Source organism: Neofelis nebulosa, chromosome 5 (assembly GCF_028018385.1).
Source record: "Neofelis nebulosa isolate mNeoNeb1 chromosome 5, mNeoNeb1.pri, whole genome shotgun sequence".
In the NCBI taxonomy this organism is placed as follows: Eukaryota; Metazoa; Chordata; class Mammalia; order Carnivora; family Felidae; genus Neofelis; species Neofelis nebulosa.
In genome coordinates, this window is record NC_080786.1 from 19,383,479 (window position 1) to 19,401,564 (window position 18,086).

General features: G+C 41.8%; 1 long non-coding RNA gene across 1 annotated transcript; it reads left to right on the forward strand.

The window, feature by feature from the left end:
- The first annotated feature begins 8,986 nt into the window (after positions 1–8,986).
- LOC131511346 (uncharacterized) lies at positions 8,987–17,296 on the forward strand. Its single transcript, XR_009261476.1, has 2 exons — positions 8,987–9,152; positions 14,666–17,296. It is a non-coding gene; the product is annotated as an uncharacterized LOC131511346 (long non-coding RNA).
- Positions 17,297–18,086: the final 790 nt, after the last annotated feature.

The window sequence follows — 18,086 nt, forward strand, 5'->3', positions numbered from 1 at the left end:
TATAAAAAACTCATTTCTCATTTCACTTAGTATAATACACTCTAATTCCATCCGTGTCATCGCAAATGGTGAGATTTCATTCTTTTTGATCACTGAGTAATATTTCCTAGTATATATACACTATATATATATATATATATATAGTATATATGTATATATACACTATATATATATATATACACATATATGTGTATATATACGCTATATATATATATATACACATATATGTGTATATATACGCTATATATATATATAGCGTATATATACATATATACTATATATGTATATATACATAGTGTGTATATATAGTGTATATATACATATATATAGCATATATATATAGTGTGTATATATATTGTGTATATATAGTGTATATATAGTGTGTATATATATAGTGTGTATATATATAGTGTATATATATAGTATATATAGTGTGTATATATATAGTGTGTGTATATATATATATATATATATATATATATATCACATCTTCTTTATCCATTCACCAATCATTCATCAATAATTCCACTCAGATGTGGAATTTAAAAACAAAACATGTGAGCATAGGAGGGGAAGGAAAAATAAAACAAAATAAAAACAGAGATGGAAGCAAACCATGAGAGACTTTTTTTTTATTTTTATTAAAAAAATTTTTTTTAACGTTTATTTATTTTTGAGACAGAGAGAGACAGAGCATGAATGGGGGAGGGGCAGAGAGAGAGGGAGACACAGAATCTGAAACAGGCTCCAGCCTCTGAGCAGTCAGCAGAGAGCCGACGCAGGGCTCAAACTCACCGACCGCGAGATCATAACCTGCGCCAAAGTCGGACGCTTAACCGACTGAGCCACCCAGGCACCCTGAGAGACTCTTAATGATAGAGAACAAACTGAGGGTTGATGGAGGGACGTGTGTGGGGGGGGGATGGGCTAGATGGGTGATGGGCATCAAGGAGGGCACTTGTTGGGATGAGCACTGGGTGTTACATGTAAGTGATGAATCACTAAATTCTACTCTTGAAACCAATGCTACACTATATGTTAACCAACATGAATTTAAATTAAAAAGAAGAAAAAAAAATCATTTCTGCCCCATCATCTGCACTTCAAATTTTAAACACCATGGGAGATGGTAAAAATGAATGATTACTACTCTTGGGGGAATTTACATCCAATGTGATCAAGAATAAAAATAATTGTAATAAGGCAATAAAAACAATGCATTAAGGGTAGATGAACTTGTAGAAATAATAGCTTAAATGCATGGCAATGGGAAAAAGTGTTACACTATCTTCAGGATGCCTTAGTGAATTTTTCCCAGCCAAAAGGTCAGGCTCAGAAACCCAATTTGTTGGCCCACTGGGGGACTGATTTTTTGGGAATAGATTCACAAAAACCAAACTCACAGAGCCTGAAGTAAAAAAAACAAAACAAACAAAAAAACCCCCACCAATTTATTTATGCATAGGAAGATGAGTGCCAAAGGGTTCAGACATGTCCTCCAATGGTCACCTTATGTCCATGGATACTCCATACAGAGAGCCAAATTTCCATATGAATGTAAGCTCACCCAGTTTTTTTAGAAAATATGTGCAATATGGCAGTCCATTTGGCATGTATTCTCTGTGAAGCCTATCAACCTGGAACACCAGTTTATCATCCTGATCATTGTGCATGGAATGAAAAAGAGGAGAGAGAGTGTAGTTAGTTACAGGAATCACTGCCTCCACAAGGTAAAGACATCCTCTCCCTTGGACACTATTGGGATGGGTCCAGTGATATTTGCCTCTGGCACTCTCTCTTCTCTGGACTCGCAAGGATGGACAACTCTGTATCTGATAGGTACATTTTTCCATTACAATCAAGCATTATTCTCGAGGAGCAATTCATGTTATTTAATCCTAATAATAAAATCAATAATTACAGTAGTAGTGTTTATTCAGGGCTTATGATGTGCTAGGCACAGTTCCAAGTGCTTTAGATACCTTGACTCATTTAATCCTCTTTAAAGTGTCTTTGTCTATCTTCATCTTTGCCCATCACCTTTTGGGTTGACAGCTCATCTATCTGAGGGAGCAAACATTTATTTTGGTTACATGTTCTTCGAATGGCCCTCAATATAAGCACAACATAGGGAAACACGATTAAAATACATCTGGAATTCTAAGTAGAAGTGATTCATTTTGATTCGGTCAATAAGGGAAACTTCTCATGAAGGAGGAGAAGGGGCTTTAAAGCATGAGTAGAATTTTTATGGACAAAGATAGAAGATTCCTCTGTTTAAAAAAATAAATGCTAGTTTTCCTGCTTAAAAGGTTAAGTTTCACTTAACTGGAAAGTTTGCTTACATTAAATACCTAATTCCTCAACAATGCCTGACATACATAAAATGTATTTTATAAAGAATTTACTATTGAGGGTAGGAGTGGGGAGAGAATGTGGGTATTTTCCTGTAAAATTCTTACTGTCTGATGAAATGCAATGGAAATAAAACTGTCATTGGCCTTTTCTTTCTAATTGTGTTTCTCACACACTTGCACAATTTATATCTTAATGAAAATGAGGCTCAAGAGATGCTTTTAAAATCCAGGAGGGGAAATTAGAATGCGTTGCCCTTGATTGCAGCATTTGCTATTTTAGAGGCAAAAAGCATCAGTGGTCACTTATAAATTGTGATTCTGACCTACATTGCAGAGCTAGCAAATTTCCCTGGGAAACTGATCAATAACACACTGTTAAAAGAGGACCTTGCTAACAGCCTTTCCTTAGAAAAAGCTAAGGTTGACAGTCCAGGAAACAATTTGTTCCATTTCATCTACTCTCCTGGAATTCCCGGCAGGTAAAATTGCTCCCTATTTCATAGTCACAAAAGCATTTCACTTAAAATAATAATGTTGATGTTGATTGCATTTTTAATATACAAGTTATAAATAGAGACTTCTGGTAATTATGGCAGCAGGCTAGCTATGTCTGCCAGTTTCTAGTACAGTGCCCTGAGAAGATGCACAGAGAAGACTGAAATGGGCAGCAGAGGAGGAGACCAAAGGAAAGACAGAGTCAAACTTTGCATGAAATTTCTGCTAACATTGATGGAGATGACTTGAGATTATTATTTTTGGACTGCACCCAAGTTTTTACATCGGAACAAAATAAAGAGCCTCAAGGGTGATAGGAAGAGCTATTAAGTCAACCCCCATGTAAAGGTAGCCATCTTCTCAATAAGGATTTCCCAACCTTGCCCCGTTTACACTTGGAACCAGGTAATTCTTTGCTGTGGGGGGCTGTTCTGCGTAACGTGGGTTGTTTAGCAGCATTCTGGTCTCCACCCATTAGATGCTAATAGCACTTCATCACTCCTGACTGTGATAACCAAAAATGTTTGCAGATGTTGCCAAATTCCTTGAAGGACAAAATGGTTCACATTCGGAACCATGACCTGGATGACTACCATAGCTAGAATCTCAAGTTTCTCTGTCTCACCTTCCTTTTGTCACCATTGATCCTTTTCTTTCCATTTTTTATGACAAGAAATCAAGGTGGGGACAAAGTGTAGTGCCCTGAAGTCTGAGGCAACTTGCCCCTAAAAAAAGTTTAGGAAATGCATTTGGATCAAAATTCATCTTTGGTGCTAGAAGTTGAATTAATGGTTACCTCTGAAGGCGTGGATGGTATCAGGGGGATGTAAAAGTCTTTTCCAGTGATGAAAGTGTTCCATATCTCGATCTAGGTGGTGGTTATACATCTGATAAAACTTACTGAGCCCAACTGTTAAGCTGAGTATAATTATGGTATTTAAGTTATACCTCAATTAACAATAAAAAATGAGGCTCAGGGGGCACCTGGGTGGCTCAGCTGGTTGAGCGTTGACTCTTGATTTTGGTTCAGGTCATAATGTTAAGGTTATGAAATTGAGCTCCTCGCCAGGCTCCGTGTTGAGTGTGTAGCCTGCTTGGGATTCTCTCTCTTCCTCTCTCTCTGCTTCTCCCCCCACATTTCTCTCTCTCAAAACAAAACAAACAAGCAAAGCAAAGCAAAACAAAACTTAGGATCAGGAGAAAGACACCCTACTATAGGACATATTAAAAAGAAAAGGACAAGGGCCATTTCTTTGAAGATTGATATTGAGAGTGTACCTCTGAAAATGAAAAGACATGAATATTTTATTTAAAAAGATTTTTTTAATGTTTATTTATTTTTGAGAGAGAGAGAGAGAGAGACAGAGTGTGAGTGAGGGAAGGGGCAGAGAGAGAGGGAGACACAGAAGGACATGACATTTTAAAATGCATGTGCTTACATCAAAGAGTTCCATTTGGGAAGGCTAATAGATTTCCACATAGCCCAGGCTGGTGGTCCTCTATCATCCCTCTGAAGCAAAGGGAAAATTAGTATTAAAAGCTGGGGCCATAATTCAACCTGTTAGCATAATCTCGGAGAAATTTCAGCAAACTGCAAAGATAATGGATTAGTTCAAAAAATGCAATAGATGGTCCATCCGAGCTGTGCCAACAGAAATGGACTGCACATGCCCAGAAAGCTGAGAAGAGAAGCTCCGTATCAGCCACTCATCTGTCTCCTTGAGTGTAAGCATTGTACTAACCAGTATTCTGTGCAGGTCTTCTGTTGCACAGGTACTGTTTTCTGAGGCAGAGAGTTCTCTGTTCCCCCTCTCCCTGTGACACCAATGCTTTTACATCTAAATCTAGAAAGCAAAGTCCCAGAAAATGCTGGGGCTAGAGTTGAGTGCAAGGGACCAGCAATGGCTCTTAGTTTAGGCAAACCAAGAGTTTCCATAAGTAAAGCATTGTATCCAGAGCAATAACAGTGAGCAGGACGTATGCATTTACTAAAGCTTGACATGAGTGTAGAGGAGTCAGAATTCTAGACTGGTCATTATAATTCTAGACTGGTCAAATCACGTATCATCTGTGTAGCAATGGTGCGTCTCCTCCATTTCATGACAGTTCCTCCAGCCCTTGCTTGTAACCCGGATTCCACCTCTGATAGAGATCTGGAGGCTGCTGCTGTTGTCCAAGGCACCGGTAAGTACAGAGTGGTCAGGGCATCCGCCAGCTCACAAACCTCAGCGGATCCATATTTTGGGCATGATTGTTCTGTCCAGAGTGGCTGGTATGTCCAAAACTGTTAGTATGCTGGATGTAATTAATATGTTAGATCTTCAGTATCTCCACAATGGTCAATTTTTCCAGGCCAGTGAGGTCTGTCTTGTGTGTTTGCGTTTCTGTGGCATATCTTCTAGGTCTAGATGAACTCTAGTATGTTTAGGAGGCAAAGTGGTCTGAGAACACACACCGCTGGGCTTTGGGTATGTGCGTAGGGCTTCTCTGTGCCACTTTAGGACATGGCTTTCTACTGGCCCAGGATTGTTCCTCTGCCTTGGCTGTTCTGTCTCTCAAAATAGCTACCTCTTCTTCTAAACAAGGGGACATGACCCCTACCTTGCCTCCTCCTAGTTCTAGCTGCTCTCCACCAGGGAAATCTACAGAGCTGAGACAGACTGGTTGTACCTTGCCCAGAGCTCAGTGTGGGACCCAGCAGACCTGGAAAGCAGGACTTCTATTCCCTTGGCCCTTTTGCAGTCTCTCACTTCCTCCTAGCACTGCCATGGATTAAGAGACTCCCCACCAGGGCCCTCAAAGTACTTCTCTCCCACTATCCTGCTTTGTGTAGTAAGAGCCATTATTTATTGATTCACTTATTTATTGTTCAGGCATTCATTTAGCAAGCATTTATTATTTATTATTTGGCATCTCCTGTACTCCAGGCATTTTTTTTTTTTATGGGTGAGGGCTATAGCAGTATATGAGACAGACATGATGCTTATTCTCCTGGAGCTTGTTTCCTGGTGGAGAAAACAGACTAAGTGAATAAACAACCAAGCAAGTACATATTAGATGGTGATAAGTGCTATGACATAAATAAGACCAGGACATGTGATATTGACTGGGGTGGGTTGGGGGGTACTTAGAAGTTGTAGTTGTTTGCCTACACAAATAAGAATGCCAAAGACTTAGGAAAGTCTTAAAATAGCCACAAGGTTATTAACTGCAGTCGATACTTGATAGCCTATTCGCATCCATTTTCTCCTCACTCCTTCCTAAACAAACCATTTCCCAAGTGTCCATGTATCTCAGGAAAGGCTGAATAGACCAGCTTCAGTGGTTGGCCTGGATTAATACCACCCAGTCATAGTAACATCATCCCATTACCAGTGATTGGTCTAAGAATCTGGGCCTAAGTCCATCAGCACATAATATTTTCATGTCACTAGAGATCTGTTCAGGAATGGGCACACAGTTGAGTTTGAGGCGGTGAGATGTGCAGGGGAGTTTTCTGGAAATGTCTGGGGAAGTTTTCTACTCTTAATGGGAAAAGATTGTCTGTCTGTCTTAGTAGATGTGAATGAGGAAGTAAGCAGACAGTTGTTCTTGGCAGGTGGCCTATGGCCATGAAAGAAATACTCCTGAGAGGAAACCTGACATTCAGGGTAGCTGAATGTAGAGAAGGAAATTATTTGGTTCTTGAGGATATTAGTGAACCTCTAAGCCATCCCGTCTTGAAAGCCGGCTCTTCAGTGCTCATCATTTCTGTGTGCAGGTCACAGCTTCTGTCTATGGACAGAGCAGGCCAGAAGAGCTCCTAGGGGCAGCCCTCAGCCAGTGATGGACGGGAAATGATGGATAACTACTGCCACTTTGCTGTCCCTTGCTTGAGACGATGGAGCATGTTATGTGACCGAGAAACCCTCTCCAAGTATGGAACATTTACGCTGAGCTGTGAATGACACAGCAAGAAGTCATCAGTGAGAAGAGTGCTCACAGCTGAGGCACTAAGTTGGCAAAGACTCTAGTGTGGGGTTTTTTTTTTTGGAATATTCTAGAATTAAAAAAAAAAAAAAGGACAAGTCTGACTGGACCCTGGTTAACAAAAGCTGGGGTTCTAGAATCAGGCCATCTGGCTGAGTTCTCCTCATCTTGTTTTCAGTTTGGTCTTTTAAAAAAATTTTAATGTTTATTTATTTTTGAGAGAGAGAGAGAGAGAGAGAGAGAGACAGAGTGTGAGCAGAGGGGCAGAGAGAGAGAGGGAGATACAGAATCTGAGGCAGGATCCAGGCTCTGAGCTGTCCTTAGAGAGCCAGATAGAGCCAGATGCAGGGTCAAACTCATGAACCATAAGGTCATGACCTGAGTCAAAGTCAGATGCTTAACGTATGAGCCACCCAGCAGTTTGGTCTTGAGCAAGTGACTTAATCCTTTTGAGTTTTAGTTTCCTCATCTTTGAATTTTTTAATGTTTTATTTATTTTTGAGAGAGAGAGAGAGAGAGAGAGAGAGGCAGAGAAAGAGGGAGACACAGAATCCATGCTGACAGCTCAGAGCCCAACACGGGACTGGAACCCACGGACCAGGAGATCATGACCTCAGCCAAAGTCGGACTCCCAACCAACTGAGCCACCCAGATGCCCCAGTTTCCTCATCTTTAAATGGGCTTAATAATAGCACCTATATGACAGCATTGAAATGAGCATCAAATGAGTTTATGAATGTGAAATGTCTATCACCATCCCTGGCCCAGAGTAGTTATTCTCTCATCTAAATTAGGTTTGCTTGCCTGATGTTTAATTTGCCATGGGTTTTACATCTTTTTGGGGTCATTGTCAGAGTAAAATCACACCCATCTGAACCTTGGGACAACGGAGCGCAAGCCACTGTGCTGGTAAACCCCGAGGAACCATAACTAAGCGTTTTATAGAGAGATTATCTGGATCCATTTAGACCTCTAGCTGTCCCAGAGTTTTTCTCCTTGCCAGGAAATCTGGAAGCATGCCTTAAAAGCTTGCAAAATGTGAGATCAGTGTACCATCTGAACAAGAACACATTGCCTCTCCTGCAGCAGGATTTGCTACAAACCATCAAAAGATAATCTGTCAAAATCCATAAAGATTGTGGCTCACGTTAAACACTTTGGCCAATTTGTCCATCAAATAAAATTAAAAACCTACTATAGAACCGCTTTTGAGAAAAACTGGGAGTGCTAATATGGTTCCACTGGAACACACATAATTTATTACCTGACGGACCTTGACACATGTATTGTGGTTGCTTTGAAAGCCTATCTCTGGACCATGCACTCTAATGGATATTATTACTTTAGGAAAGATTCTGAAGCAGCCCTTATGTCAAGGGCCATCAAAAATACTACTGCCTCCTTAGGTCATGTTTAGCTTCCAAGAAAGTTACTGCAAGATTACATGTGTTAATTGCACAGATGACTCTGTGCATTAATTCCAGAGCTTACCTTTAAGAGAGAGTAATTCCGCCCAGAATCCTTTAGCAGTGGGCTATCAAGAGTCCCCAGGGAAAGCCATTGGATTTAATAATATACATTTGCTTACAACAAGGACCAAGAAAATGTATTTCGACTCACCTGCCAGTAGTGATATTTTCTTTAGAGCTCTCTGTCAGAGAAGTCTAATAAAATAATAGAAACTGCTAAGTAATATTTATCTAGGGCAAGTAATATTTTTCTGACCTCTAGTAAGCTCTTAAAGTAATCAAGCCTCTCCACATTTAGTCAAAAGCAATTAAGTGACCATTTCTGGCTACCATCATGTACTAATTTTCTATAATTATGTGCTATTAAAAATGAAATGAAGAGATAGAGAAGGATTCAATTTCTAGGTCTGCCATTACTCATTTTTAACCTCATTAATAATAATAGTAATAATGACAGTTAATATTTATGACAGCTTACCAGGGCCCAAGCATTATGCTGGGCACTTAACTCATACCCATCTCATTTGATATTTGCAAAAAGTCTTTGGTAGGAAGATGTATTATCATCATATCTTTTTAATCGTTTGGAAATAGAGACTTTAAAAGGTTAAGACACTTGTCCAGGGTCATACTCCTAGTGGATGATTTGATTGCATTTCTAGCTTGGGCTGCCTGGCCTGGCAGATCACCTATTCACTGTATATTCTGCCTCCTCTGGGGCCTAATTTACACATGTCTATTTGTCTTTCTCTAAGTAACTGAGGAGATCAGGGCTCAGCCCAGACTGAGTTTCCAGCCTCGGTGTGGGAATGAACGGGGCTCACTCATAGCTAAGGGAGTTCCATAGCACACGGAACAAAGTGTGAGTGGAACCGGGACTGCAGGCCGTGGGAGGGCAGGGCAGGGAGCAAGGGGATGTCTGAAATGCCCACCCCTATTTCATGGACCCAAAGGGAAGGATCAGCAGTGGAGACCCCGTAAGACTGAGCAAGCAAGTTTGGGAGGCAGACTGGAGAGATTGCCAGAGTCTGGGGAGACTTGAGTAATGGGAACTTACAAGAGGATGCTCAGGGCAGTGGTGTTGGTGGGGTAGAGCTGTAAAGGCTGCTGGGCACAGTCCTGTGATCCCTGAGACAGAGGTATTCATGTTTTCTCTCTTACATAGATCTTACGAAGAGCAAGGGAAGTAGACTATGTGCAAGCACTTTGTAAACTCTGAAGCGAGAATGTTATTACCAAGGCTTGTGTGTGTGTGTGTGTGCGCGCGCACAAGGAAAAATAGTCTGTGCATCTGTGTTTCTCTCACGGCAGCCTGGGGGCTGTGGATTACTGTCCTAGGAGCCCTCAGTTAGGTTTAGGATTAGGAGAAGAGTAAGAAGATAGTTTTGGTAAGGAAAGAGAGGAGAGAACTATCCAGCTTTGTCACGCGTTCTCAAATGTATCAAGAGGAGAACCAAAACTATTGCAAAGTAACGCTCCGAGTGATGGTTTCTAGGTGATCATACGTGGTGTATTGACGGACCGGATACAGGATTTAAAATGCCCATGGTCGATTTTGTTTTGTGGCTCAGTTCAGCATCCGTTAGTGGCAAAGACGATCTCTAGGGTTTATGGGTGCCATAATTATTCTGAGCAGGACAGTGTGACAGGGGGAGTTACCCTCAGATGCAGTCAGGGAGGAGAACTTGGTTGAACTGAACATTCTCATTCTATTGAGTACAGGCTGGATATGTGCAGGGTTGGTCCTGGGGTCACTTAGAACACACTTTTGGGTTTCTATTCCACTCTGGCAGCCCAGAAAACTAGAATTAACAGCAGTGGGAGGCAGCTGGTTTCACACAGCAGCCACAGGAAATGCATCCAGCAGGGTGGCTTGTGCCCGATTTGGCTGGCAGAAGGACCAAGGAGGGAGTGGGCAGGGGCACAGCTGTTACCTGGCACGGAGGCCTGGCAAACAGCAAGCCAGAAGCAGAATGCTGGAGGCTTTCCAACTTCACCAGTGCTGGGAAGAAGCTGTGCAGAGACATTTCTCTGCTGGGAATGCCTTTGGCTCCCACTGCATACCATTCACTTAAGGCTGAATAGGAAATAGACATTGACATCAACCAGCCCTCTGCATCATAATCTGACAGAAGAATTGCAAGGGCCGTCAGGAGAAATAAGTAAACCCATCGTTTCAGTTTGTGGGGGAAACGCTAGGCCAGAGTAAGCTGTCCCTTCCTCTGGGCTGAATAAGTAGGGAATAACCAGAAGAGCCAATGACGGAAAGAAAAATGGAGAACCCACTCTTCAAGATGGAGAGAAAAAGGAAAAACAGTTTAAAAAAATGACAAATGGGTAGCTGAGGATCAGAACATAGTGATTAAACAGAGAGAATTGAGGTTTCTAAAAAGGAGATCAGAGCAAAAGGATGAGAGTGACATTCAGATAGATAATGGAGGAAAATTTGCCTGCTCCATGTGAGACCTGTGTATGTATATCGTGAGGACTAAGGCAGCATCAGTCTGTTCCTTAACACATCCTGGTAATTTTTTTAAATTTTAAATACTTCCAATGCATCTGGGGAGGTGGCCTGCAAAGGGGTAAAATCCTGTTTCCTTCTGATACACTCTATAGTATTAAAACTTAGAAGAGCATAGATTACAGGGATATATGGGCAAAGATTTGGTACAGGAATGGTACAAGAATTTTATTCTTGCATATATATTATTCCATTTCTGAAAAGGTAAGCTAAGTAGCTGCCAAAGGAAGTTCCCTAAAAAAATGACTCAAAGGTGAACTCTAGCTGACCTAAAAAGATACAAAATTCAGTGGTGGGAAAATTATTGTATAAAAAAGTTTGCTCTGAGCACAGATATCCATAAATTAAATTTGAAGAATTGTTGCATATGTGGTTCTAAACCAAAGAAAAATGTCAGTAACACAATTTGAAAAAAATACACTTAATAATAAATTTGGCAGGATAGGTTATGTATGTTTGTCCAAAGTACTTGACACATAGTACGTGCTCTATGAATATTTGCTGAATGAGTATAGGATTTTTACCATGTATGTAAAAATAAGTTGGAGAAATGGAGATGGCCAGTACTTAGAGGAAGCTGAGTCATTTCCTCCCTCCCCTGGGGAAAGCAGAAAATTCAGGAGGGTATATAATGGAACTTTCTGTTCCTTTTATGCCTAAGAAAAAAATTTTTTTGTTATTTCCAAGTTGAAGTCCAGTTCATTATTTTCAAGTGATGATGATGATGATGATGATGATAAGCATGAAGGGGCTTCATCCGATTTTCTGAGTGAATAACTTAGGTCATGCATTTAGGAAGTGTTAAGCACTCTGAGAGCAGACAGATACCTCTTGCCATTTAAAAGCTGCCCTCCAGGGGCGCCTGGGTGGCTCAGGTGGTTAAACGGCCAGCTTCAGTTTGGATCATCATGGGTTCCAGTCCCGTGTGGGGCTCTGGGCTGACAGCTCAGAGTCTGGATCCTGCTTCTGGTTCTGCGTCTCCCTCTTTCTCTGCCCCGCCCCTGCTTGCACTCTGTCTCCGTCTCTGTCTCTCTCAAATATAAATAAACATTAAATTTTTTTAAAAAAAATAAATGAAAAATAAAAGCTGTCTTCCCATGTCAATAATGGGAGCATAATGGGTCTTCCCTGGTTTCTCACTGTTTAGGAAGAGAGATCTGAGAGATCTGAAATCTCTCAGATTTTAGCCATGAAATCTGACTCAATCATACCACATTGTCCCCTCACCTCTGTCTGTATTAGTGTGATTCACTCTTAATTTTTCACATTGTTCTCTGGATTCACGTGATTCATTGAACTGAGTTACTCAAGGCTTTCATTTATAGAGAATTGATTGCAAATCAATTCATAACGATGATTCTTTTAAGATGACTACTTAACCATGAGTCACAAAGTTGGCTTTTACAGGTGTCTGTAACTGAAGCTCACTCATTGCTGAACAGTGCTGTTTTCTCAGGTAGAAACTGTCCGCTTTGAGACTGTGGGGACTTTGTGAAACAGTTGGTAGTGACTTGTGTTATAAACAACACCAAAGTTGTCTGATTCTAGCCACTCTAGAGTGAGGGAAAACTAGTGAGGACCATTTGCATAGTCTGTCCCAGGGAAGACAGGGAAGTTTATTCTGGAGATGACTGATTCCAGAATCAATTGATCTCAAACTTCAGGGGCTGAAGGATTTTTACCCTTGGCTTTATTATTATTCACACATATTGGATCATCTTTTATTTTTTTATTTAAAAATTTTTTTAATGTCTATTTATTTTTGAGAGAGGGAAAGAGTGAGTGAGAATGGGAGGGGCAGGGAGAGAGGGAGACACAGAATCCGAAGCAGGCTCCAGGCTCCAAGCCATCGCTTGTGAACCACGAGATCATGACCTCAGTTGAAGTTGGACACTTAACCAACTGAGCCACCCAGGCGTCCCACATTGGATCATCTTTTAGATAATATGAGGTTGTCCCCTGATTTGGGGGTGAAGTCTAGGGAGAGTCTTTATCTTTGTTCTAGGCAAGAAGCTTCAGGAGGTATTAAGAGTGAATGATTTACCTCCCTCCTGAATTTGACCTTGCCTCAGAATAACCGTGGCAGTGGGTTGGGGATTTCCTGGGAATTTCTTTGCCCTGCTCAAAATGTGCCAGAGATGTACAGCCCTGTTCTTTGTCCTCTATTGTCTATTATATCCAGAGAACATTTAATTCTCTGTTTGAATAAGGCTAAGGCTGGATTATTTTCGCCTGTGAATTTTCCACTTTGTGAATTATCAGGGTAAATTTTAGACTCTTCCTGAATATAAACATATATATATATATATATATATATATGGCATTTCAAAGCCAAAAAGTATTTTATATTATCTATTTCTTTACTGTGCCTTTATGAAGTCAATAATTTTGACTCTATTACTATTGCTTAATAGATAACATAAGCACAAAGACATCAAACGAAATCATCTTTTAAAAATATTTTAAATGACAAATTCATATCTGTTACCATCTGTGTAATTTTCTCAATAACCCTTATTTCTTCTATTTTTAACATTATTATGACTTGAGTTCACAGATTATTTTCATCCATTTATGTGTCACTTTATCTATCTATCATCATCTACCTTTGAAATATCACCTGGTTTTATTCTATCACATTAGTATCCAAAGGACTTAATTTGTCATGTATTCCCAGTCCTATTGTCCATAAAGAGTTTGTTTATTCATTTAGTAGGAGGGAGAAGAGAAATTTAATATAGAAATAGTATATAATAAATGTATTAAAATTACATAATAGAAGATGTATACAGACCTACATGTACACTCACACACATATAACCTAAGGGAGATTGAATCTGCAAGATTATTGTGGTCTTCTGATGTGTGTTAGGGTGCTTGGTGGTGGGTGAGGTGTAGGATAAGGAGATTTACATAGAAAGGTAAGGGAGAGAAGAATCAACGTAGTATGGTGAAGTGGGCGTGGTGAAGAGTGGGTCGAGGGAGCGATTTTTGGTGGGGGTTGGGAGCTGAGGGAGGGATGCAAAAGCCTCGGAGTGGCTTTGGAGTTTGGAGAAAGGATTTTAGGAAACGTTGCCTTGGGTCTGTGTTGGATACCTTTTGGCATTCTTGCGGAGATACCATCAGGTGTCTTTATTTTTGGCTACTGGGAAGTGTTTCTTGAAATGAGAGCCTGCATAGAGACTGAATGTGTGTTGGGTGCTGTTGATACAATGGCAGACATAAAACACATGCCCTCTGCTCTCATGAACTTACGTGTTAGTACAGGAGCTGGCATGAATCAAATATCCATCAACATATCTGTCATTCATTCACCAACTATTTTTTAAAGCACCTACGATGTGCCAGGCACTGTTTGGGGTTCTAGGAATTCTGATTCATCAAGAAAACAAACAGACAATATTATTCCTGCTTGTGGTGGCTTTATAATGTGCCAACCTATCTAAGCTGGAAGCACCTTCCCCAGAATATTCTGTCTGTAAGGTTCTGTCTGGGTTAGGGATGACCATAAGAGAAATCTGCAAAAGGTCTGCACACCAGGAGGAAAGCTGCAGCCATTAGACTCTGACGGTCAGTGCGGGGCCAGGCACTGCTGTAGCTCCTGTACTTTGGAGATGACGTGCTGCGTCACCTTCCTTGTGCAGTATTGGGTGACCTTAGGATCCTGCTGGGTCTCCTCTTCCTGTTTCTTTGTGGTCTGAAGTCCAGAGTGGTGTTGCTCAGTGGCAAAGGGCCCACTTCTGCAGATGCCCACAGCACTGAGTTTGGAGTCAGTGAGTGACAGGTGTATGTTCCACTTTGTCTGTATTTGTCTTTGTGAATTCCATGTTGTCCCTGTTCTCATTCCCATCCAGGTTTCCTTCCTGAATCATTGACTCGTGGTGTCTTCGGGCTCTAACCAGATGCAGAAGCCTGCACAGCTGCCCCACCTGCTCCCACAACTGCCTACCAGCTAATCCCGACAATAATTCCCATACTCTGTTTCTCACAGTGGTTCTGTTGCTCTGACTGAACCCTGACAGATACTCTGTGCTTGTGCGGTTTACATTCTGGATAGACAGTAAACGGCTTAATAAGTAAATTCTAAAGTACGCTTAATAGTGAAAGGTGCTATGGAAAGAAAGAAAATGAGAGAAGGGAAAGAGAGAGGGAAAGAGTAAGGGTAATCTAGGGTGCCATGGGGCTGGAGATGGGGAGGCAGGTGCCCTATTGAATAAGATGTCCCAATGGGCCTAATTGAGAAGGTAAGATCTGAACAAAGCCTTGAACGAGGTGAGGGGTAGCCAAAGGAAAATCTTTGAGAGCAGAAGAACATAGAATCCTCTCCCTAAGACAGGGGAGTGCCTAAAACATTCCAGTGGCTTCAAGGAGCCAATGTGACTGGAAAGGAGAGAGCCAAGAGGTGGACAGGAAGATATCAGGCTGAAACTGAATCAAGGGGTGTGATTTATACAGCAGGGGTTGGCAAATACCGGCCTATGGACAAACCTAGCCCCTCTGCTTGTTTTTGTACAAGTCTTATTGGCACACAGCCACGCTTGTTCATTTACACATCGTCTATGGATGCTTTCTGGCTAACATGGCCAAGGTTGAGTAGTTGTGACAGAGACCATATGGCCTACACAGTCTGAAGTATTTACTAAAAAAATTTGTTGACCCCTGGTGTAGAGGCTCGGAGTGTTTTGCCTTTACTATGAACAAAATGCAAGCCATCTCATGTTTTGGGCAGAGGAGGGCCACACTCTAGTTTATCTTATACATGAATCACCCATACTGCTGTGTTGAGAGCAGACTCTGGGGGGCAAGGGTGCCAGGTTAGAAGCAGGGAGACCCATTAGGAAGCTATCATGGCATCCAAGCCAGAGAGGATGCTGGCTCGGGCCAGAGTGGCAGCGGGGGATGTGGTCGGATTCTGATTATCTTTTGAAGCTTGAGCCAAACTGACAGAGTGGATCTGGGTGTGGGAAAATAAGGGAGTCAACAGTGTACAATTACAACCCATCTTAAGTGCTAGTATAAAAGGTTTCCTCAGAGGTGCCTCAGGGACCAGCAGGAGGGGAGCATTGCCAATCTCCCCGCCCAACTGGAGCAGGGCTGCTTTGTCTGTTTTGTGTATTGGGCTTTCTAGTAACACCACTGTTCTCAACCTTGGCTGCATGTGAACTCTGGGGAGCTTTACAAGGTACTGATGCCTGGGTCCCACCCCTAAAATTCTTGTTTAATTGGTTTGGGTTTCGACCCGAGCATTAGGATTCATAAAAGCTCCCCAGACGATTCTTCCATAAGCCAAAGTTGAGAACCACTGCTCTAATATTTTCTTTGAATAAACTTCCCATCCCGTCAGATGATGGAAAAGGACTGGTTTGGGATCTAGATGTGTGTGGTGGAACTTTGTTTTTTTAATTTTCATCTTCCCAGCAGTTAGTACCTTCATGATCCCATCTTAATTTGCTGGGAAGGAATTTCTTCTCCCTTTGTTCATAGCCCTGGTAGAAACGGTGACTGTCCCCCATCAACCCCCTACCCTCCACCATCAAAGTGAATTTTCTGGGTCTCTTCTCTCCTTTTCCCTGGTACAGCCACATGGCAGCTGTCTGACTTGAGCTCAAGCAGTGGGACACAACCCAGAGATGGTTGCAGGTGACTCGTTGCAGCAATGGCCGAAATGCTCTCCGGGATTTTCTACCATGAAACGATTGCTGAGTATTGTTCCCAGCATCTTGGCCCTCAGAGCTCCCTTGGTTCTTTCAATCCATTCCCAAACCTGGTGCCTTGGCCTCTGGTACCCTGTCAGTCTCCTTTCCACTACCCTATATCATGTTGGTAAATTGCCTATTGCTTAAGTTAGTTTTTGCTTGCATCCAAGAACCCTATGGTCACAGAAGGCCTGCGTGGTATTCTTTGCTCTATTTGTATCATGACATTATTCCAGTCTATTCATTTGGCAACTGTACACTGTGATTTCTTTGTTGGAAAAGAGCAAACAAGAATAACAATCTATTGAACTATGCTTACTCAATGGGGAACAGACAAATATGAGTTGGTGCCAGATCCTTTGGAGGTTGTAATAATCATTTATAAAACTAATATAGCTATCAATAATAACAACAATTTATTAATCATCCATGTCTTGATAGTACAAAAATTCGACTTAATATTTCTACAGATGCCAAGTCTTGGGTTGAAGTGTATATATGTAAAATCATCAAAATGGTGAGCTAACACAATCCTAATCTTTAAAAAAAATTTTTTTTTTGAATAGGGGAACCTGGGTGGCTCACTTGGTTGAGCGTCTGACTATGACTCAGGTCATGCATGATCACAGTTCGTGGGTTCGAGCCCTGCATCCGGCTCTGTGCTGACCACTCAAAGCCTGGAGCCTGCTTTGGATTCTGTGTCTCCCTCTCTTTCTGCCCCTCCCTTGCTTGTACTCTGCCCCTCTCTGTCTCTCAAAAATGAATAAAACACTAAAAAAATTAAAAAAATTTTTTGAATGTTTTATTTATTTTTGAGAGAGAACGCGTAAGCAGGAGAGAGTCACAGAGAGAGGGGTGCAGAGGATTGAAAGGATGTCTTTGTGCTGACAGCAGCAAGCCCCATGTGGGGCTAGAATTCACAAACCATGAGATCATAACCTGGGCTGAAGTTGGAAGCTCAACCCCCTGAGACACCCAGGTGCCTGACACAATTCTCATCTTGGGGCATGTGTTGGATACCCAACGGAAGAGGAATTCGTGTCATTCTGGGTCCTGCAGGACACGGACACCAACACACAATTAGAAATGAAAGAGGTTTGCTGTAGGAAATACCCGTGAAAGATAAAGGGCAGAGGTCACAGGAACAGTTAGAATCTTCAGACCATGTGGCAGGTGTGACATCTGTGGAAGGAGAGAGTGGAGGAAGCGGGATCTGGAGGCAGAACCTGAAATTAAAATGCAAACTCTGAGAAAATCTCGATCAGGCTGGTGAGGAGCTTCAGAGCCAAGAGTGCCAGTTAAAGGAGTCTCTGTTGGCCAGGAAACCGTGGTTCTAGCTGCCCTGTGGCGCTCTGTCGTTGGCTGGGCACACCCTGGGAAGAGCATGGTCTCAGTGTGAATGCTGGGACAGCTCTCGAAGGTGTAGCACCTGAAGGTGGTCAACTAGCTACATTCCTTGCAGCAAGCTCTGTCTTGAAAGATTTGAGCAGTGTACTTCCACAGAGGTCACAGAAGTCCAGAGGAGACACTGGAGGAGGAGTTTTGTCTTTCAAGAATCGAAGTCAACCTCCCTCACCTG